This window comes from Thalassophryne amazonica, chromosome 5 (assembly GCF_902500255.1).
Source record: "Thalassophryne amazonica chromosome 5, fThaAma1.1, whole genome shotgun sequence".
Classification (NCBI taxonomy): Eukaryota; Metazoa; Chordata; class Actinopteri; order Batrachoidiformes; family Batrachoididae; genus Thalassophryne; species Thalassophryne amazonica.
This window is the reverse complement of record NC_047107.1, coordinates 35,251,720-35,275,505: the sequence shown is the minus strand read 5'-3', so window position 1 is coordinate 35,275,505 and position 23,786 is coordinate 35,251,720. Positions and strand designations below refer to the sequence as shown.

The 23,786-nt window shown below is 45.7% G+C and overlaps 1 long non-coding RNA gene across 1 annotated transcript; it reads left to right on the top strand.

Annotated features, from left to right (window-relative positions):
* The first annotated feature begins 322 nt into the window (after positions 1-322).
* LOC117509762 lies at positions 323-4,092 on the top strand. Its single transcript, XR_004560505.1, has 3 exons — positions 323-443; positions 1,034-1,038; positions 4,062-4,092. It is a non-coding gene; the product is annotated as an uncharacterized LOC117509762 (long non-coding RNA).
* Positions 4,093-23,786: the final 19,694 nt, after the last annotated feature.

Below are 23,786 nucleotides of genomic sequence, written 5' to 3'. Positions count from 1 at the left end.
GTATTCCAGCTCACTTTGCATAATCTCCAAATTATATGACGCTCTACAAAGCATGTGGATTCTGAAAACAGACAGTATAAAGGAGGAGTTGGAAAAAGAGCTTCGTACTTTGATATCTAAGTGTGTGGGAGGAGAGTTTAGAGCACATCCATGACTGTTCTATTAATGCCCAACACTGCTTAATACAATTTAAAATCTTACACAGATTACACTATTCCAAGACAAAGCTGCATATAATGTTCCCAGAAGTATCAGCTCTGTGTGGATTTGTGAATCCATGGACGTTACCTTATCACATAACTATGTCCTTTGTCCCAAACTACAAGAGCACTGGTGTAAAATACAACCCCTGGCAAAAACCATGGAATCACCAGCCCCGGAGGATGCCCACCCAGCTGTCCAACCCTGTAGAAAAAAGCAGATCACAGACACGACACAAAACAGTTTGGTCTTTAACATCCTGATTATTGTCCTTTACAGTACTGTTTGTCTTCTTTGTTCCAGAGTAATATATATAAAATGTCTGAAATTCAGTTTGCATTTATATATATTTTATTTTATATATTTGTTTTAGCAAGTTTTCAGGGTCTCATACATCTACGTAGTCTCTTAGGAACGTGATGAAAAGCATATAAAATTACATTTTGGTAGTATAATGTTAATTTGCAATTGTCATCATGTGGATTCTCTGTGTTGTTTTGACTACAGCGACTCTCTGGCATGCAAGGATTATGGGATATCTCAATATGGCAAATACTGCCATAATAAGATCTGCCTTAGGGCCCCTTCACTTGTAGTGCAAAGTTTGGACAAAGTGCACACTTAGTGCGCATGACACAGGACTCGTGCAAACCGTGTAATGTCGTCCCTGCCTCCAATGCCTTGTACACCTGTTACTACAACTATTTGCACACACAAGCGCCTGAAAGACAGAGTGTGTACTGTGTGAACCCATCTCACCCTCTTGCGGCAGGTGCCGACCAAATTCTAGATGACACACACAAACATCTAACACCACTCGCATGGCACTTAGAAAATGTGTGGCCAGTCGCACTCTTGGCATGCCAACAGTCTGCAGACAATCATTGTCATACTGGCAGTGAAATCTGTCCAAGTGACCCACGAGTGTGGCTTTGGTGTGTGTGCTAAAAACTGATAGGAGGTGTGGCCGCCTACTGAAGCAACTGTGGAGATCTGTCATTCTGGACATCCCAGCTGGACAGTACTGTGTTTCGACAGACATGGACTAACAACTGTGATGCACGTGTGTCTGTTTGCTGTTATCAAGTGGACAACGTGCTACAGTGAGCGAGCGCTCACACACGGAGCACACATGTACAGGCTGCTCCCAGGCTGAAACGGACCATCAGATCAAAACACGCAGCAGGTGATCTCACTGTCATGTCACCCAAGTGAGCTCTGTTCCACATGACGCATGTCCTGCGGTGCGTCATCCACAAGACACGCGTGGCCGGTTTGAGACATGCCAGTAGATGTGGACATGAATGAGACGAGCGAACTGCTTCTCATTCATGTTATTTCATGACTGTATGTCACTGACCATGGGTCATTTACAGAGGAAAAGACAGATCATATTTGTATTGCTCACTTGATAAATGCGGTGTTTTTATATGGTGTGTGATTTCAATTTTTTTTTTTTTTGTAATACTTCCATGTCCTTCCTGATATGAGTCAGATTCCCAGAGCGTTCAAAGAACAGCTCCATAGCTCAGTGGTAAAGTCTCTGACTGGCAATCAGAGCTTTTGGAAGGCGTGGGTTTGCGTCCAGGGGGTCGTATGTTTTTTTGTTTGTTTGTTTATTTGTTTGTTTGTTTGTTTCCACATAAGCGGCACGATGTGGTCCCACCGGTACCGGCTGGTTTTATTTTTTTTTTATATTCCATATAAGCGGCGCATGTGGTCCCACAGGTACCGGCTCGTTTTTTATATTTCCTCCACATAAGTGGCGCAATGTGCCGCAGTTGGCACTGTGTGTTCCTGCCCAAAAGACACCGCCGCGTGTACTCTCGCACCGGGTTTGTGCACGCATGCCCGTCAGCTCAATGTTTCGTGGTGTGCTAATTTTAAACTGTTTCGCACTGTTTCGCTGTTTTCATCCAAACGCTGTGCAAACTTCACACTATGTGTGAAGAGGCCATTAGATTATGCATGTGTTGTATACAGCTCTATCACAAAATCTCAACTATAAAAGCTTGATGTGATACAACAAGTTCAGGCCCTCTGTATATGTTGTGGAGCTTTCAAGATGTCATCAGTCCCAGCTCTTCAGGTAGATATTGGAGAATTTAACCTTGAGGCATCTCCATTTATCTATCCATTTTAGGGTCACAAAGAGACACATCCCACCAAATCTGTTTTAAACCCCTATTGGGAGCATGGTACAGTTAAGTCTAATAGTTTTGGTAGAGTCAGAAATAGTCATGCTAGGAAACTAGGCTCTAAGTTATCACATAGTTGTGTAGTACCATTGTCTGTTATTCCCCCTTGTTTTTTTCCTACGCCCCAAGTTGACTTTGAGGTGCAGAAATTGTCAAAGGAAAGTAATATGTAGGATGTGGGATGGACGGTCTAGTTCAGTGGTACTATGAAATATGTTAATATGAAATATACGGATTTATATAACGGCTGAGTGGATCCTTGTCATGTGATTGGTGCTTTGTATGTCACATGACATGGATTAATTCATCCCATTTGTGCTGCATTGCATTTAGAGTGTAGCTTGGTTCCATTTAGAGTGCAAATTTGGTTCCATAGGTTTGGTACTATTGCACTCTGCACACGTGCACACACACGTGCACGCACACATGCATGCACACATGCTCACACGACGCATGCTCGGGGGACAACAACTCTACTGAGACATGATTTGATTGAGCTAACTGACGCTATTAGTTCTTGTAACACACACACAAACATACACACACAAAAAACAAATCCACTGTGCTGCATGTAGGCTGTTAGCAGGAAGAAAGAATGAAAAGCTGGACTAATTTCTGATGTGATTTTTTTTTCGCTGCACTGAGGACATACACAGTCTTATTTTGGTAGTACAAGCGCCGACCCGGTTGCATGTGTGTGCACACGCATACGGGGGACAACGACACGATGATTTGATTGAGCAAACTTACGCTGCTAATTCTTGTAACACACACACACACACACACAAAATCCACTCCACTGTAAACCATCTACATGCATGAAGAGCTGTTCAGCTGAAAAACTGACGTGATTTTTGGCTGGACTGAGGAACTACACAAAGTCTTTTTATTTCTTTTTTTTATGGAAGTCCAAAGTCAGTGCACAGCATCACTGGACTACATGTCACAATTTGGACTTTAGCAGCAGTGGAACACCAAAATGTAAATCCCTTTTCTTTTGTTTATAAATTAATAAAATGACAAATGACAAGGATCTATTTTAGCCATTATATAAAACAAATAATGAATGTTTTTACATTCTTTCAATGGAATGAATATTTAATTTGGTGAAAACTGGAACATACCATTCAATTCAACTTCGCTTTGTTGAATGGTATGTTCCAGCTTTCACCTCATGAAATATAAGTACCATTGAACTCATAAACATTCATTAAAAAGTAAGTCCCTTCAGGGTCGCCACAGCAAATCCAAGGTGGATCTGCATGTTGAATTGGCACAGGTTTTACGCCGGATGCCCTTCCTGACGCAACTCCACATTACATGGAGAAATGTGGCAGGGGTGGGATTTGAACCCGGAACCTTCTGCACCAAGACCCAGCGCATTAACCACTTGGCCACCACCCCTTTCCACAACTCATAAACATTCATTATTTGTATAATAATTCAAATATTTACAGGTGGCTCTAAAGATCCAGTTACAGGAAAGACAGGAGCAGTGGCTTTTACTCCCCTATTTCATAAGTCGATCATAAAAAGACTGTCAGATCATTTAACTGTCTTTTCTGTAGAACTGCTAGCAATTTTGCTAACACTGTGGTGGGTAGAGGAGGTGACGTTCAGTCACCAGGTCATCTGTTCAGTTTCAATGGCAGCATGACTCAGCAGTTCAAATGGAAAATGTTTGCAGGCAAGACCTGATCAATGAGATTCTTCAAAGCTTATTAAAACTGCAACAACAGAATATCTAAGTACATTTCATGTGTGTTCCACTCATTCTGAAATTGAGGCCAACAAAGCAGTAGATCAGCTGGCAAAAGCAGCTCTGAAATCAGAAATACACATCAACATTCCACTTAGTAAATCTGAAGTCACAACAATCATCAAGACAGAAATTAAGAAAGCATGCCAAAAGCAATGGGACAGGGAATCTAAGGGTCGGCTTTTACATAAAATTCAAGGACAGGTTGTATCAAGAAGACAGGGGAAATGGAGTCGCAGAGAAGAAGAAGTAATCACACGACTGCGAATAGGTCACGCAGGTTTAAATCATACTTTCAACATCACTGGAAAACATGAAACTGGTCAGTGTTTGAGATGCAGCAGAAGGGAGACTGTTGAGCAGGTGTTACTGGGGTTCCAAACACATAACATACAAAGAAGAATTCTACACTGAAAAAAGAGAATGTTTGAACCAACTTTAAAAAGTGTTACAATTTGTAAAAACCTGAATGAATTAAGTTGTTTAAACTTAAGTTTGAAAGTTAAATCAACTCTAACTTACAAACTTAAGTTCAAACAACTTAATTCATTCAGGTTTTTATTGTAATACTTTTTTAAGTTTGTTCAAACATTCTCTTTTTTCAGTGTATTAGACAATGTTAGAACACTATCTTGGAGGCATGTATTTGCATATTTAAAGACAACAGGGTTATTCAACAGAATATTCACCTTATTCAGGAAGTCAGGGTGGGTGGCTCCATTTTGTCAAGCAACGTGCGGTTTGCCACTGCATCTAATGATTAGCTACGTGTGAACACAGTACGCTAGAAGTGTCTAAACATGAGCAACATTAATTGTTCAGTTCATGGGTGCCACAACAACTGGAAGAAGAGGAAACTATCGCTTTTAGAAAGATGTTTTGAACATGGAAAGTAGAGATCCGAGTGCTGTGGACGAGCATTTAACTTGTTCCCTCCTCCATTGAAATACGAGGATCTCCGGTGCTGGATAAAGGCGCTGCATTTGAAAAATCCACCCAAATGTCTCTGTGTCTGTTCTTTTTATTTTATGGAGAAAAAACCCACACCACTGCATCCTTACCCAGAGAAATGGTTGGACTATAACGCTCTGTTGAAGAAGCCACGGCGGATGCTAGTGAGACAAACGGGTAAGCTGTGTTTGTTGCATTAGCTGCTATCTAATTGACTCATTTTCTGGTGTTTGATACAACCAAACACTGCATGAAATAACACCATACGTATATTAACGTTAAGTAATCTTGGCATTATGGTGGTACTACTTGTTGCGTAGTATTTTAACTTGATTGTGCTTTTATATGAGCTTCAGCGGCGCTGTGCGGCATGGAGCTCGTAGTTCCTCATAGCCAAACCGTCCACGCCAAGTGACAACACAAAGCAGTTAAAAATAACCGAGGGCCATTTTTTCATGTCATCTTCCCACCCAGACAGCAAATAGATCCGGGCCAGATGTAGTCCAATATCTGGTACCAATCCTGAAAACTGATCCGGACCAGATCTGAACTAGATCCGCAAAACACCAACCGTTTACAGACCATATCTGGCACGGATCTGGGACAGATGTGGTCTGCATCACAGCACCGTGGCAGGAACATGGGGCATAACGATAAGCAATTTTATCTGCACTCTGTAGAAACTATCCATTAGCGGTTGTAAACTCTGTATTCTGTAATCGTGATCGTCACTGAGGCTTTATTAAATGCTTATTGCAAAGCGGTTTGTTTCTTTACGACAATCAAGTTTTATAAATCCAGGGACACTGATCTGTGTGTTATAGATACAAATCAGTTTCCTCAGATCCACGGAACTTACCCCTGTAAAACTTGTTCCTGCCACGGTGCTGTGATGCGGTCCACATCTACCCCAGATCCGTGCCAGATATGGTCTGTAAACGGTTGGTCTTTTGCGGATCCAGTTCAGATCTGGTCCGGATCTGTTCCAGAACTGTAAAGCGGAGCCGTGCCGGATCTGGGCCAGGGTGCAAAAACTGTCTGGACCGGATTTGTTTTCAGGATTGGTACCAGATGTTGGACTACATCCAGCCCGGATCTATTTGCTGTCTGGGCACTCTGTTATCACCCGTGGGTGAGCCAGAGTTGTTCCCTTTGAGCTTTTCAAAAAGGTTTTTGTTTCTATCCATGTAATATCTTCCATTGTTCTATAATGAGAACACCGCTCACCAGAAGTCCTAAGACAAAACAGAAATGCCTCTGTTTTAAAAGTGGGCGGGGCTGAACAAGGTGAATAGTGCAGTGCAATCTCCCACATCCTCCCTTATCTCCCCATTCACTCATTAATAATATTCATATCTCTTTTGCAATATTCATGCTGAGTGGAACTCTTGTCTTATTTAATGTTGTATGCTAACTGGTAGCACTTTTAGCAGCTGTCGGTAGGTCCACTTAATGCACAATTACTGAAGAAATACGTGGCTGATTCCATTACTTTAGTGTGTAACAGTTTACGGTTGTAACAGTTAATGGTTGTAAAGGACAACCACTGCACAGTCCCCTAAAATACAGTTGAACCCCGTTAACCTGTACACATTGGGGTCCACAAAATCAGACTGCGAGTTAATGAGGTTGACCCTAAAACTTAAAATCAGCTTACCTTGCCATTTTACAATAGTTTTGATCATTTGAAGTGTGAATCCTTCCTGGATAGTGATGATTTCTTCATCTGGAGTGGGTTCGGGATCTTTTTCTTCCTCCTCGGACTGCCACGTCAGCGATGAGGGCTTTGTCAGTGTGGACAATTCTGAACAATAATTTCTTCATCTAGAGTGGGTTTGAGATCTTTTTCTTCCAGCATTTATACACACTTAACATTAGAAAAAGGGAAGCTGAATAAATTGAATTGGTTTTTGCAATGTTTTGCAAATTTATTTAAAAATACTGAGAAATCACATGTACCTAAGTATTCACACCCCTTTGCTAAATACTTTGTTGAGGCAATTACAGCCTCAAGTCTTCTTAAATTTGATGCCACAAGCTTGGTGCACCAGTTTTGTCCATTCCTCTTTGCCGCACTTCTCAATGTCCATCAGGTTGGATGGAGAGCATCGGTGCACAGCCATTTTCAGATCTCTCCAGAGATGTTCAATCGGATTCAGGTCTGGGTTCTGGCTGGGCCAGTCAAGGACATTCAGAGTTGTCCTGAGGCCACTCTTTTGATATCTTGGCTGTGTGCTTAGGGCCATTGTCCTGCTGAAAGATGAACCGTCGCCCCAGTCTGAGGTCAAGAGCGCTCTGGTGCAGGTTTTCATCCAGGATGTCTCTGTACATTACTGCATTTACCTTTCCCTCAGTCCTGACTAGTCTCCCAGTTCCTGCCACAGAAAACATCCCAACAGCATGATGCTGCCACCACCATGCTTCACTGTAGGGATGATGCCTGGTTTCCTCCAAACATGACACCTGGCATTCACACCAAAGTATTCAATCTTTGTCTCATCAGACCAGAGAATTTTGTTTCTCATGGTCTGAGAGTACTTCAGGTGGCTTTTGGTAAACTCCAGGCAGGCCTCCATGAGCCTTTTACTAAGGAGTGGCTTCTATCTGGCCACTCTATCATACAGGCATGATTGGTGGATTGCTGCAGAGATGGTTGTCCTTCTGGAAGCTTCTCTTCTCTCCACAGAGGAATGCTGGAGCTCTGACAGAGTGACCATCGGGCTCTTGGTCACCTTCCCCCTTCTCCCATGATTGCTGAGTTTGAGTGAGAAATGTTTCTGTACCCTTCCCCAGATTTGTGGCTCGAGACAATCCTGCCTCGGGGGTCTACGGACAATTTCTTTGACTTCATGCTTGGATTTTGCTTTGACATGCACCGTTAACTGTTGGGCCTTATATGTAGACAGATGTGTGCCATTCAATATAATATCCAATCAACTGAATTTACTGCAGATTAACTCTAATTAAGCTGTATAAACATCTCAAGGATACAGTGGAAACAGGGTGCACCTGAACTCAATTTGGAGCTTCATGGCAATATTTATGTACATGTGATTTCTTTTTTTTTTTTTTTTTATAAATTTGCAAAAACTCCAAAAAAAAAAAAAAAAAAAACTTTTTCACATTGTCATTATGGGTATTGTGTGTAGAATTTTGAGGAATAAAATGAATTTCATCCATTTTGGAATAAGGCACAGAACAAAATGTGGAAACAATGAAGTGCTGTCAATTATACATACAGGCCCAGATATATACACACACACCCCAGTGATATTTGGTTAAATGTCCCACAGCAAGCTGTGCCTCGAACCAGATGCTTTTGGTAGCCATCAACAAGCTTGTGGCATAATTCTGGCTGGATATTTGACCACTTCTCTTGACAGAATTGGTAGAAGTAATTTAAACCGATTGGTTTCCTGGCATAGAACTGGCTTTTAAGTGTGGTCCACAAATTTTCAATTGAGTTGAGGTCATGGGAAGGCCATTCCAGAGTCTTAATTAATTCAGGTAAATTAGTTCAATTATTGACTTTCTTTCTTCTTCTACAGTTGACAATAACCTGCCTTCTTCCTGTAATTTGTCCTTAAGTCAAAAATCTAGCCAAAAAGTGTTTTCACACTGCAAACACACTGGACCATGGTTCAGTTTGATCGGGACTTAGACCACCTCTTCTGGTTGGAAACAAGTGTTGGTCTTTTTGATTGGTGCTATTTTGGTTTGGACAAAACTAAAAAAAAAGTCCAAAGGGCCAAACCAAACATGGTATGTGTGAAAGCACTCTAAAATAAACTCTTTGAAATGTTAGTTATAAATGTCATAAAATATAAAATTTCAATACTCTGTTGAATAGTGATTGTTAACCAGATATGCAGCTGTGCTGTGTTGTGTGGTGTTATGTCATCCAGCTTTCCAGTGGTCCAGCAGCTAGCCTAACCCTGTGGCTAACCAAAACTGTTCACCAGTGTGGTAAACTTGCACAGCACTGGTTATTGCTATGGGGGCGGTTCGATATGATACGAAAGCTTTATTTTCCACAATCTGGAAATTTGCCTTTGGTGAATAAAAACATGTCAGACAAAAGCCTTATGTCATCACAGCAAACAACCATAAAAAAAAACTCACACATCCATCCACATAACTAGAAAAAAAACACAGTGTCCAACCAACAAGATTCAGACTGACCCAGTGCAGTGGCAGCAAGGAGTGAGCTAACTTGGTCAGGATGTACACAGGGGTGCATGACCTAAAAAGGTAGGGTGCCACTGCTTTATGACATCATAGTCTGACACCATCATCTGACCTGAACCAGTGGCATCATATCCTGTGTGGTCTTTTTTTTTTTCCTCTCTTAAAAGCCAATTCTGTACATACGTTCTTCCTGTCAGTGGTCAAACAGCACAGCGTTTCATTACTCCTCAGCACCTGAACTCTCCTCCCATCTGCCTGACCCCATCAGTCTATGAACGGCCCACCCTCTGCCTCTCCTCCGCTCTGCATGTGTGCGAGCCTGGATCTCACCCAAGAGGAAGTCAAATGTTTTTACTGGGAACTTTGGGATTAGACAACCACTGCAGGATTTTCATTCCATCTCTTGGTAGCTCCACTCCAAAGGAAACCCTTTATTTTTCTTACAAAAATAAGTCATCACCGGGTTGGATTAATGAACTTGATCCCGTGCAGAACAAGCAAACGGTGTATCCAAAAACAGAAGTGACCACGAGTGAACTACAGCAGCTTCTGATGCTGCGGCCCACTCGTCTCTGTTCTCTGCTCTGTGAACGGTAACCGTGTAGTCTCCCGGTTTCATCGGTCCGTCTCCCACGTAAAGTGTACCATAGGAAAGTGTGTCAGGTGTGAATGAGTGGGAGTGTTTAGGTAGACAAAGAGAATGAAAATACAAAAGAGAGATAGATGGAAATATATTTTCCAACAAGGAGACTACGGCGGAATTTCCTGTATTGTCGTAACCTGGATGAAAAGCTGTTGATAACATGCGCATGTGGGCGCCACTGGGGAAGGTGACAGTAGTGACAACTCAGAGGAAGAGGAAGCCAATCAGCGGAGGAGGACAATAGCTATGTGGCAGGAGAGGAAAGCCGAGTGGGGAAAGTGGGAGAAAACACTGTATCTGTAGCCGCAGGTCACATGACGGGATCTAGGCATTGCCTCTGTACCGCGTGTGCATGCATGTGTGTGCATGTGCACGTAGGAGCATGCACATGTGGATTGGCAAGGTTGTCTGCTCAGCACCTGGTCAGGCCAGTAGTGAGTCAGTGGAGGCTGACCCATTTTCTGTTGTGTTAACCTTTAAGACAAAAGACTGTGACGTGTGTGGGCGACTGCTAATCCTGTGAGGAAAGCCGTCTGAATGTCACCTATTCTTCCATCCACCATCAACGCCTGACTTTAAATCTGCTTTTGAGGCATCGTTTTGGAAACAAACCCTGTCAGCTGTCAGGGTGTTTTAGTCAAACTGAAAATGAAATACTGGCATCTTTTTCTCTATGCATTTTAAATGCTTTTCCTCGAGCTTCTGCATATACCCTCTAAAATTCTGAGTAAAAATAAATAAATAAATGAATGAGACAATCCCCTCCGGTTTAACAGGATAAATGCTGTCATTTTGGACATCTTGAAGTTAAAATGAGAAGTTGTTACATGTGTAAAATCTCACAGACACGTGCTGGGAGGTTTGTGGATGCTGGATTGATGGTAGATTGCAAGTAGTTGCAGCTGTGGTTGTCAGTCAGTGAGACAGACAGACTGTTTCTGCACAGAAATGTTTTATGGGTCACGTTTTGGTGTTTGGTTTGATCTCCGTGCTGCTGTTTTCCGGTGTTGTTCTTCATGTGATCTGGCTAACTCTCCATCGTTGCATATATTCTCTGGCACTTTTCAATTTGACTTTATGTCCATGTTAGTTCCTGTTTCATGTGTTTCTGTACTTCCTTGTTTGCTTGCTTGCGTATTTAACCACGTTTAGAGTGTCGCTTCATTGCCACATGGTATCAGGTTCATTCTGCTCTCTCGCACTCGTGTTACAGTGTTTACTTCCACTGTTTTCGACTCCTTGTTACCAGTGTTTTGGTCATGACTCAAAAAAATAATAATGTTAAACATTATCCTTTACTTTTAAAAGATATAATGCCTTAATTTACTTCTTTGCTTTCTGTAGAAAGTAACTTGTTACATTACTCTTTATATTCCTTGTTACTTTTCTATTATTCAGAAGCAGACTATAGCCAAACCTTAAAACTGCATGCACTGCACACATAATTCATTCATTTTCTAAACCCTCTTACTTCACGGGGGGAGGGCGGAGCCTATCCCAGCAGTCTTAGAGTGTGAGGCAGGGTACACCTTGGACAGGACGCCAGTCTGTCACAGGACAATTCCTATTGTTAAAAGGAAGTCTCTCTCTCTCTCTCTCTCTCTCTCTACCAATCTGTGTGTGTGTGTGTGTGTGTGTGTGTGTGTGTGTGTGTGTGTGTGTGTGTGTGTGTGTGTGTGTGTGTGTGTGTGTGTGCGCGTGTGTGTGCGTGTGCATGCGCGCGTGTGCGTGTGTGTGTGTGTGCGTGTGTGCGTGCGTGCGCGCGTGTGCGTGTGTGTGCGTTTCAAACCAATTGCTTGGTATGAAAACGTCTTGTTACTGAGCTTTGCCTCTTTGTGGATGACACATTGCTGTCTCCCTCAGAAAGCTGTTGGACTGTTCAGCCATGTGACAGAACCTTACCTGGTTTTGACAATCCTTTTTGTCTGCTGCAGCTACCAGTACCAGCTGACTTATCTGTCCCCTGTCCCTGACCCGAAGCATCGTACCGTTTGCAAGAACCCATCTGCCTGTTTGTTTTGTTTGATTTAGATTTTTTTGCCTGGATTTGAATTCAGTTCAGTATATTTGGACACTGTATGTCCATCTCTGATCCACTCCCTGTCTGTGACCTTGGCCTGTCCCTGACTCTCAGCTTTATTGCTGGATTGGATTCTGGTATTTATTGGTATCTTACTAATAAGCGGTTGTTGAACCTGCTGCCGTTTGTGTCCATGTCTGGCTTCTCCATTCAGTTCTGGCACTGAAAATCAGCTTTCTGCTTATATTCATTTATTGCCATTTTGTTGAGACATAGCTATTATAAAACATGATAAATTCTCTTTCCAGGGCTCTACTTCCACTCTGAGCCTCTGTGGTTTTAATGGGTTAAGCATTTTTTATCCATTAAAAAAACAATCTGTGTCTTAATTTTGGAAGTTTGAAAAGGTTCAACAACATAAGCAAGAGGAGACTCATGAAGGTCCTCAACTGAACATTAGTCATTTCCCATGAATGCCACATAACCACTGAAGTTATCAGATATACATATGACTAGGACTATAGGTAGATCAGGGGTACAGGAGTTGGGGTCCCATTATGGTCCCATGGTTTGATTAATACTCACTCTACCCATCTGGCATTCCGTCCAGGGGGATTCATGAATGGTCACTGAAATGCATTTCTGTAATGCTTTTGTTGTGTGGGCCGCTGAAGAGGAGGTACTGCTGGCCCACCACCACCAGAGGGCGCCCTGCCTGGATGCGGGCTCCAGGCACCAGAGGGCGCCGCCGCCTCACGTGAGCAGCTACGGTGACAGCTGTCACCCATCACCTGAGACAGCTGACGGCAATCATCTGAGGGGTATATCAGCAGGACGGCACCTCCACCTCATTGTCGAGATATCGTTTCTACCAGAGAGGTAACGTATCGAAGCTACGGAGTGTATCTTTTTGGATTTGTGCTTAGTTTGTGGATTACTGTTCCAACGAGAGGTGGAGGTAACTTCCCTGCTGTTCGGAGTCCTGGGTGCAAACGCGCCCCCATCTAACTGTCCTTTGTTCCTCGCCAGCAGTACCAGGTCCGACACACGGAGGCAGTGGCCACCTGGGAGTTCGGGACTTGGCGGCTCCGGTATTCCCGGGGTCCTGTGGCGGAGGAAGCCGTGTGGTTCCGGTCTTACCTTGGAGAGGCGTCTCCTATCTTCGAGCCTGCCCACACGACACTTTTGTGAATTGACTGTTGTCCATTGCTGTGATTGGTTGTATTCGTTGTGCACATTCACAACAGTAAAGCGTTGTTATTTTGACTTACTCCATTGTCCGTTCATTTGCGCCCCCTGTTGTGGGTCCGTGTTCCTACACTTTCCCAACAGGATATCTCGGCCAGCGTCATGGATCCCGAGGGGCGTCAACCGGCTGTTGAACGGCCAATGGAAGAACAGGACGCGCAGGCGTCCGCGGGAGGGGTAATCGGTGAGTTGCAGCGGATCCTCACCGCTTTCACGACTCGGTTGGATTTCATGACCGAGCAGAACGTCCTCCTGAACCGCAGGGTGGAGGCTCTCGCCGCGCAGGTGGAAGCGCGCCCTCCGGGCGCCGCTGCGGCTCTCCCTCCCGTAGATCCTGTGCGTAACGTTGACGTTCCACTGGTTGTTCAACGACCTCTCCCTCCTTCCCCGGAAGCATACATAAGCCCTCCAGAGCCGTACGGAGGCTGTGTGGAGACGTGCGCGGATTTTCTGATGCAGTGTTCGCTCGTCTTCGCACAGCGTCCCGTTATGTACGCGACCGATGCTAGTAAAGTAGCTTATGTCATAAACCTGCTTCGCAGTGAGGCACGCGCTTGGGCTACAGCGCTCTGGGAGCAGAATTCACGGCTCCTTCTGACATACGATGGGTTTGTGAGGGGGCTCAGAACCGTGTTCGATCACCCTAATAGGGGCGAGACCGCTTCAACCGTGCTACTGTCAATGAGACAGGGGCGCCGGAGCGCAGCTGTTTATGCAGTCGACTTCCGCATCGCGGCTGCGAGATCCGGCTGGAATAACGCTGCCCTCCGCGCTGCCTTTGTAAACGGACTGTCTTTGGTTCTCAAGGAGCACCTGGTGGCTAAGGACGAACCGCGGGATTTAGACGGGCTTATCGATCTTGTCATACGGTTGGACAACCGGTTAGAAGAACGTCGGCGGGAAAGAGACGAAGGGCGTGGCCGGGCACGCGCCGTCCCTCTCCCTTCCGGTTCCGACCGCGCTCCGCCTTCCCCACGCTCCACGGCCCCTGCGCTCCGTGGGGCCACAGCTCCCCCTACTGACGAAGCTATGGACACGAGTAGGGCAACATTTAGGGCACCAGCTGCACAGAGGAGACGGGCCCATGGAGCTTGTTTTGTTTGTGGTGCACTAGAGCACCATGTGAGAGACTGCCCCGAGCGGTTACAACACCAACGCCCGCCCCTAGAGACTGGGCTAGGGGTGGGCCGAGACATTCACGTGGGACACACCCACATTGCTACACGACTCCCAGTCACGATCCTGTATGAGGATTTAACCCTGAAGGCCCCAGCACTGGTGGACACGGGCTCTGAGGGGAATCTGTTGGACTGCAGATGGGCCAGGGAGATAGGGCTCCCTCTGGTGGCGCTTACCTCGCCTGTGCAGGTTCGAGCGCTAGATGGCTCCCTGCTCCCTCCGATCACACATAAGACACCACCTGTAACGCTGGTGGTGTCAGGAAACCACCGGGAGGTGATCGAGTTTTTTGTGACTCAGGCCACTTCCCGTGTGGTTTTAGGCTTTCCCTGGATGTTGAAGCACAATCCCCGGATTGATTGGCCGTCCGGGGTAGTGGTTCAGTGGAGCGAGACCTGCCATCGGGTGTGTCTAGGTTCCTCGGTTCCTCCCGGCTCCCAAGCTAAGGAGGAGGTCAGAGTCCCGCCCAATCTGGGGACGGTGCCGGTGGAGTACCACGACCTTGTCGACGTGTTCAGCAAGGATCTGGCGCTCACACTCCCCCCCACCGTCCGTACGATTGTGCCATCGATTTGGTTCCAGGCAGTGGGTTCCCGTCCAGTAGACTGTACAACCTCTCACGGCCTGAGCGCGAATCAATGGAGACCTACATCCGGGACTCGTTAGCTGCCGGGTTGATCCGAAATTCCACCTCCCCGATGGGCGCAGGTTTCTTTTTTGTGGGTAAAAAAGATGGCGGACTTCGTCCATGCATCGATTATAGGGGGCTGAACGAAATCACGGTTCGCAACCGATACCCGTTACCCCTGTTGGATTCGGTGTTCACGCCCCTGCATGGAGCCAAGATTTTTACCAAGCTTGATCTTAGAAACGCGTATCATCTGGTTCGGATCCGGAAGGGAGACGAGTGGAAGACGGCATTCAACACCCCCTTAGGTCACTTTGAGTACCTGGTCATGCCGTTCGGCCTCACAAACGCCCCCGCGACGTTCCAAGCCTTGGTTAACGACGTATTGCGGGACTTCCTGCACCGGTTCGTCTTCGTATATCTAGACGATATACTCATCTTTTCTCCGGATCCTGAGACTCATGTCCGGCATGTACGTCAGGTCCTGCAGCGGTTATTGGAGAACCGGCTGTTTGTTAAGGGCGAGAAGTGTGAGTTTCACCGCACCTCTTTGTCCTTCCTGGGGTTCATCATCTCCCCCAACTCCGTCGCACCTGATCCGGCCAAGGTTGCAGCGGTGAGAGACTGGCCCCAACCCACAAGCCGTAGGAAGCTGCAACAGTTCCTCGGCTTTGCGAATTTCTACAGGAGGTTCATTAAGGGCTACAGTCAGGTTGTTAGCCCCCTGACAGCCCTGACCTCACCAAAAGTCCCCTTCACCTGGTCGGATCGTTGCGAGGCCGCGTTCAAGGAGTTGAAACGGCGCTTCTCGTCTGCACCCGTTCTGGTGCAGCCCGATCCTAGTCGCCAGTTAGTGGTTGAAGTGGACGCCTCGGACTCAGGGATAGGAGCTGTGCTGTCCCAGAGTGGGAAGACCGATAAGGTCCTTCATCCGTGTGCCTATTTTTCCCGCAGGTTGACCCCGGCTGAACGGAACTATGACGTCGGCAACCGAGAACTCCTTGCGGTGAAAGAGGCTCTTGAAGAGTGGAGACACCTGTTGGAGGGAACGTCCGTGCCATTCACGGTTTTCACTGACCACCGGAACCTGGAGTATATCAGGACCGCCAAGCGGCTGAATCCCAGGCAAGCCCGCTGGTCACTGTTCTTCGGCCGTTTTGACTTCCGCATCACCTACCGGCCCGGGACCAAGAACCAGAAATCGGATGCCTTGTCCCGGGTACACGAAGACGAGGTCAAAGCGGAGTTGTCGGATCCACCGGAACCCATCATCCCGGAGTCCACTATCGTGGCCACCCTCACCTGGGACGTAGAGAGAACCGTCCGGGAGGCCCTGGCACGAAGCCCGGACCCCGGGACTGGACCAAAGAACAGACTGTACGTCCCACCAGAGGCAAGGGCTGCAGTTCTGGACTTCTGTCACGGCTCTAAGCTCTCCTGTCATCCAGGGGTGCGAAGAACCGTGGCAGTTGTCCGGCAGCGCTTCTGGTGGGCATCCCTGGAGGCCGACGTCCGGGACTACATCCAGGCCTGTACCACCTGCGCCAGGGGCAAGGCCGACCATCGCAAGGCTCCGGGACTGCTACAGCCGCTGCCCGTGCCTCATCGCCCCTGGTCCCACATCGGCCTGGATTTTGTCACGGGCCTCCCGCCGTCCCAGGGAAACACCGTGATCCTCACGATAGTGGACCGATTCTCCAAGGCGGCCCACTTCGTGGCCCTCCCGAAGCTCCCAACGGCCCAGGAGACAGCGGACCTCCTGGTCCACCATGTCGCCCGCCTGCATGGGATACCATCAGACATCGTCTCCGATCGCGGTCCCCAGTTCTCCTCGCATGTCTGGAGGAGCTTTTGCCGGGAACTGGGGGCCACGGTCAGTCTCTCGTCCGGGTATCACCCCCAGACCAACGGGCAAGCAGAGCGGGCCAATCAAGAAATGGAGCAAACACTGCGTTGTGTGACAGCCGTGCACCCGGCGGCCTGGAGTACTCATCTGGCCTGGATCGAGTACGCCCACAACAGTCAAGTGTCATCAGCCACCGGCCTCTCCCCCTTTGAGGTGTGTTTGGGGTATCAGCCCCCATTGTTCCCGGTGGTTGAGGGAGAGGTCGGTGTGCCCTCGGTCCAGGACCACCTGCGGAAGTGCCGTCGGGTGTGGCGTGCCGCCCGTTCTGCTTTGTTGAAGGCCCGGATGAGGGCGAAGACCCATGCAGACCGGCGGCGGACCCCGGCCCCTACGTATCGCCCCGGGCAGGAAGTGTGGTTGTCCACAAAGGACATCCCGCTACAAGTGGCCTCCCCAAAACTGCAGGACAGATACATAGGACCGTTTAAAATTCTCAAGGTCATCAATCCCGCCGCAGTGAGGCTTCGGCTTCCAGCCTCACTGCGGATCCATCCAGTATTTCATGTGTCAAAGCTCAAGCCCCATCACACCTCGCCCCTCTGTACACCCGGTCCGGCACCACCTCCTGCCCGGATCATCGATGGCGAGCCGGCTTGGACAGTGCGCCGGTTGTTGGACGTCCGACGGATGGGCCGGGGCTTTCAATATCTGGTGGACTGGGAGGGGTACGGTCCCGAAGAACGCTCCTGGGTGAAGAAGAGCTTCATCCTGGACCCGGCCCTCCTGGCCGACTTCTACCGTCGCCACCCGGACAAGCCCGGTCGGGCGCCAGGAGGCGCCCGTTGAGGGGGGGGTCCTGTTGTATGGGCCGCTGAAGAGGAGGTACTGCTGGCCCACCACCACCAGAGGGCGCCCTGCCTGGATGTGGGCTCCAGGCACCAGAGGGCGCCGCCGCCTCACGTGAGCAGCTACGGTGACAGCTGTCACCCATCACCTGAGACAGCTGACAGCAATCATCTGTGGGGTATATCAGCAGGACGGCACCTCCACCTCATTGCCGAGATATCGTTTCTACCAGAGAGGTAACGTATCGAAGCTACGGAGTGTATCTTTTTGGATTTGTGCTTAGTTTGTGGATTACTGTTCCAACGAGAGGTGGAGGTAACTTCCCTGCTGTTCGGAGTCCTGGGTGCAAACGCGCCCCCATCTAACTGTCCTTTGTTCCTCGCCAGCAGTACCAGGTCCGACACGCGGAGGCAGTGGCCACCTGGGAGCTCGGGACTTGGCGGCTCCGGTATTCCCGGGGTCCTGTGGCGGAGGAAGCCGTGTGGTTCCGGTCTTACCTTGGAGAGGCGTCTCCTATCTTCGAGCCTGCCCACACGACACTTTTGTGAATTGACTGTTGTCCATTGCTGTGATTGGTTGTATTCGTTGTGCACATTCACAACAGTAAAGCGTTGTTATTTTGACTTACTCCATTGTCCGTTCATTTGCGCCCCCTGTTGTGGGTCCGTGTTCCTACACTTTCCCAACAGCTTTTCCATCTTATGTAGATCTTCAGAGAACTTTACAACAATGACTCACATTTACCCATTCTCTCTCTCTCTCTCTTTCTCTCTCTCTCTCTCACACACACACACACACACACACACACACACACACACACACACACACACACACACACCAATGTGTCTTTTACAATTAGCATTATTTCATAATAAAAGACAGGGGAGCTCGACAGCAGCACGTCTGAGTCTGACGTGCTGCTGCGATTATTGCCTTGTTTCTGTTTAAAATGGGCTCGTTTCTGCTTAAAAATGACTTTAGAATGATTGAAGAGGTTTTACTTTGTCATCTGATGGTTAATAATCACATTATTCCCTTTGATCTGTTTGAGTGAAGAGAGTCAGACTCGGACAGTCAGACTCAGATGTGCCGCTCTGATCACTCCCCCGTCTTTTATTATGAAATAATGCTGAATTTATGATTGTTGTACAAACGCTTCAGATATCTGTCAGATATATATCAGAAACGAGGCGATAATCAGTGAATTGCTGCTGATGCTCTTAAATGACGCATGCACAGTGAAGGCAGGGGGGACTGATTTTTAGGGGGGACCGTCCAGTTAGCAACACCGGGATATGCACAGGCCCCGAACGGGCCTCTGGGCCTATAAAGGAATTACAAAAAAACGATTCATTTGTCATGGCAGCATGGTGGCTTAGTGATTAGCACTGTTGCCTCATGGCGGGAAGGTCATGGGTTCAGTTCCAAAGACATGCGGGTTAGGTGATTTGGCATCTTTAAATTGTCCGTAGGTGTGCGAGTGGGTGTGACTGTGTTTGTTTGCCCTGTGATAGACAGGCATCCTATCCTAGGTGTACCCTGCCTCACGTTCTATGACTGCTGGGATAGGCTCCAGCCCACCGCGACCCTTAAATGGACTAAGTGGTTGAAGATGAGTGGATGTGTGATTCATTTGTCATGTGTGTTCCCTTTTAAAGCAAACAACACAGAACAATAAACTAAAACTTCTTGAAGGATCAAAGCCACAATGTCTGGTTTATAATTCAGCCACCTGACCACTATGCTGTAAAATCTGCAAATTAAAGAATGTGATTGTCACAAGTAAGAGGAAATTTTCAAGCAGGATGTCTGCAGACATGCTTGACCACCTTCAGCTGTTATGTGGTGTTCGATGGAACGATGTCACCATCTGGAAAGGTCTCCTGTGTTAGATAACCATCATCTTTAAGGGAAAGATCTGGCACAGATTGACCACAGCTTGTGGATTTTGGGGATCCCAGAGGGATTCTGTGGTACAGATAAACATAAAAATGCAACCCGCCCCTAGAGCACCCACACAAGTGACAGTGCTAAGGAAAAAATAATTCTGAGGAAGAAACCTCAAGCAGACCAGACTCAAAGGGGTGACCCACTGCTTAGGTCATATTAATAAAAAACATTTTTAACAATACAGAAGAACATCAAATTTTTGAGAGTTATTCAGTCCATGCAAATGTCCAGGACAGCACCAGTTGGTTGGGGTATTGGGTCTTCAGATCCAGTTTTCGAGCATAGTCCATTTTGTAGCTGCCGTAGTTGACCTTCATTTACACTCATGGGTGTAGCGTACTTTTTAAAGGTGTCTTGTCCACGTTGTTAACAGTAAAAATGTACACGTTAGTTAACCACCCCAGATTCTTTGAGTAATAACTCAAAAACAATAAATGCTATAGTCTTGTAACTCACTGAATTAAAATATCACATCAGGATGAAGAGATTAGATGATTGTTTTAAGCTCCAGATCAACCAATAAAATCAACTTTGTTATCCCATAGACTTGTCAGCTACCTGTTGGATGGTTAGTGAATCAAGTCAGGGTTTGGATAATGTGGTGGTGCTGTGCTTCACCGTGTCCATGACACTATAGAAACGCCTTGGGTCCTGGATGTCAACCACCCAGGCAGCTGGTCCATCCCTGCATCTCCAAAATGACCATCTATCTATCACAGCCAGGTGAAACATGGGCATCCTCATGGCCATCTTCAGCTACTGGGGTCCTCAACACTCAGGCACCTGTGCATCGGATCATGCACAGACAAATGGATTCATATTCAAATACAAACAGTTGTGGCTGAACTTACATGGGCACGCTGACACGTGTCAGTAGTGGGCACAGCTTGTGTGCTTTGACCTGTGAACTGGAAGTGTTAGCTAGCTCTCTGCATTCATAAACAGAAACTAACATGAATGATTTTAGCATTTACAAATGTTTTTGACTGTTAAATTTACAGTCACTTTACCACCAAAAAAAAAAAAAAAAATGTTAGCAGACTAAACGTTAGCGGAACTATATTTAACAGAAGATAATTGGTCTGCTGATGGTTTTCAAAGTTAGCTGATAAGCTAATCTGCTAATGAAAATGTTAGCTTTGCTAATTACCAGTTAGCAAATTAGCAGAACTGTGCCCCCTTGCTGACACACGTTCACATCAACATCAGCCCTCCAGTTCTGCAGGGCTGATGTTGATGTGAACGTGTGTCAGCGTGCCCAGGAGGCGATGGTTGCTAGCTTATTAGACTAGCAACCGTAGGCTAGCAACCGCAGGGAGAAAACTTGCCACCCACAACCCACAAATATACAAAAGCATTGGAAAGTAAAAACTGAATTAAAGAAGGGCAACAAAATGTGTCTGCTTCTCGTCTATATAGCAAATGAGTGATAAGTCCAAACACTGGAAATGTTTTAGAACCTTTCAACCCGTGTTTCAGATCACTCAAAAGGAAGACATCAGACGATGTGTTAAATGGGGCCTCATTACCTCATCAACTGTTTCTGAGCAAATGTTTCAGATCATTCAAGGCTACAGTCTGTATGTGCAACAGCACGTACGCTGATTGTGTGTTGATGATTTGCTGCACCCATGCAGGAAGAGAGAGTAATTCAAATCCCTACAATCAGCCTTCAGAGGCAGCTGAGGGCAAAATGTCAACCATTTCCTGGATGAATAAAGATTCCACAGTGTGCCGTACACTGTCTTGCAGAGTCAGTGATGTCATCCAAGCGGGTTTATCATCACTGGCAACAAGAGTAATTCTACACCTGAAAAAACATCCTTTAAAGCTGTGAACATGACAGATTTTTTTATTTTCCTTTTAATGTGGACATGACGTTTGAGAGGAGTCAGCGGGAAGGACGTGATAAAGTTTCCATAACTGACTACATCAAAAGCCTGTGACCTGTTCTCAAAGACCACACAAGTGATGCACAAAGACAAGCTTGTTTCACTTTAAAACCGAGACGCTGGGATTAAAAAAAAAAAAAAAGATGTCGATGAAACACAACTGACTACCTTCAGAAAAGCCTCTATAGAAACCAGCAAAGAAGGATGATTCACACCAAAGCTGGAGGTGACAAATTTCACCTGGAGATATGTTTGGAACACTGTTGAAACCTTCAACCAACAGTGAAACAGTCCCATCATTCTCTTTATTCTGCCTTAAATGACAAATAATAGATATTTATTTAATCAAAATTACCTTTTTTAGTCCTCAAATTTATCTTTCTTAGAAATTATGTTCATATTTGCCAGACTGGTCATTTTCTATTTTCAAAGATGGGATGGTACAATCCATTGAAAGGTGACTGTCTGTTGGTTTTTCTACTGTGAGTCAATAATTAAACACCTACAAAAGTAAATACCACGGGGAGTTTCAGCAGCTATGGTTTTAAAGGTTTGATACAGTAACCGGACTTGTACCTGTTTATTTCTGTAGCAGTGTAGTTGAAGAGTTTAAGCAGAAAAGTCTTAACATGTTAACTTCTCCCACTGGTTTAAAATGAATGAATAAATAAATAAATATTTACATAACAGAAATTCTAGATTGAGTTAAATTAGTTAACTTTTTCTTGTCTTAACATTGGTCGATCTATCTTATTGAACAGTTTGCTGAATGATTAAAAACATAATTAAAACAAGAGCAATCTGAGATTTCTGACATTGCCAAGGGTTGACAAGGACTCAAAATGAAAGATATGTGATTCACAGCCTTTACCTGGATCCGAATTCCACAACTCAATGCAGTAATTGCATACTGATCCAGAATGGTCCGACCGATCAAGATGTTGCAATCTGATCATTAATTCAGAAGCTGAAACAAAATAGTATCTTCCTGATCTTGGTTTTTCTGCTGCAGAACATGCTTATTGATCTAGATCACTCCCAACAAATCCTGAGCCAGAATACGGAACCAGATCACCTTCAAAATTCAGTGGAGTCTTTCATGCCCTAATATCTATCTGTCGCAAATTTCGTGACAATCCGTGAAGTAGTATTGACGTAATCCTTTAAAGCCTATGTAAGTGATATCTTGATCCAGAATTTGGATCCAGATCCAGATCACCTCCAGAATTTAATGTAGTCTTCCATGGCCTAATATCTATCTGTGGTGAAAATTTTGTCAAAATCCGTGCAGTAATCGTGATAACAATAATCCTTCAAAGCCTATATAAAGTGAAACTTGACCCAGAATCCGGTACCAAATCAGGATCACCTCCAAATTTTAATGCCGTCTTCCATAGCCTAATATCTAAAATGGCTTGCAAAAGTATTCAGCCCCTTGGCATTTAACGCATTTTAATTTGTTTATGGCATTTCATATACAAAAAGTAAATCGGGCTTCTCAATATAAAAAATTCTAAAATTATCTTCCTTAGACTCAAACTGAAAGTAAATCTTGACAACTTGATAATATTAATTAAAATTATAAAAGCCAAGATGATGGGTTGAATAAGTAATGGGCCCCTTTGGTATAATACCTGTAAATAATCAGTTATATTGCCAGTTTTCTTCAGACAAGTCAGGGGATGGCTACATGAACATTCCAAGTCACTGAATATGTTTTGGACTTTATTTACATCAGTTATGAAGAAATACAAACACTGTGGCACTCTATGGTAAATCTGTGGGGAGTAGACAGTTTTCAAAAACTGAGTGACTATGCAAGAAGGAGAAGAGTGAGGAAAGTCACCAAGACATCCAGACGACCCAGAAGAAGTTACAGGCTTCTGTGACTGTGAGTGGAGAAATTGTGCACAGTGCATATTTTGCATTTTGTATCCCCAGTTATACAGCTTCATGATGAAGTGGTATAGAGGAGGATTTTCTTTCACCAAAACATTAAATCTAGGCTTGCATCTCAGATGTACCTTCTGGCAAATTGTAGCTGAACTTTCAGCTCTTTTTAAGAAAACCCTCCAGAATCTAGAATCTGGATTCGGATCTAGATCACCTCCAAAATTTAATGGAGTCTTCTATGCCCTAATGTCTATCTGTGGTGCAAATTTGGTGAGAATCTGTGAAGTAGTTTTGATGTAATCCTTCAAAGCCTATATAATTTGAATCTTGATCCAAAATCCAGA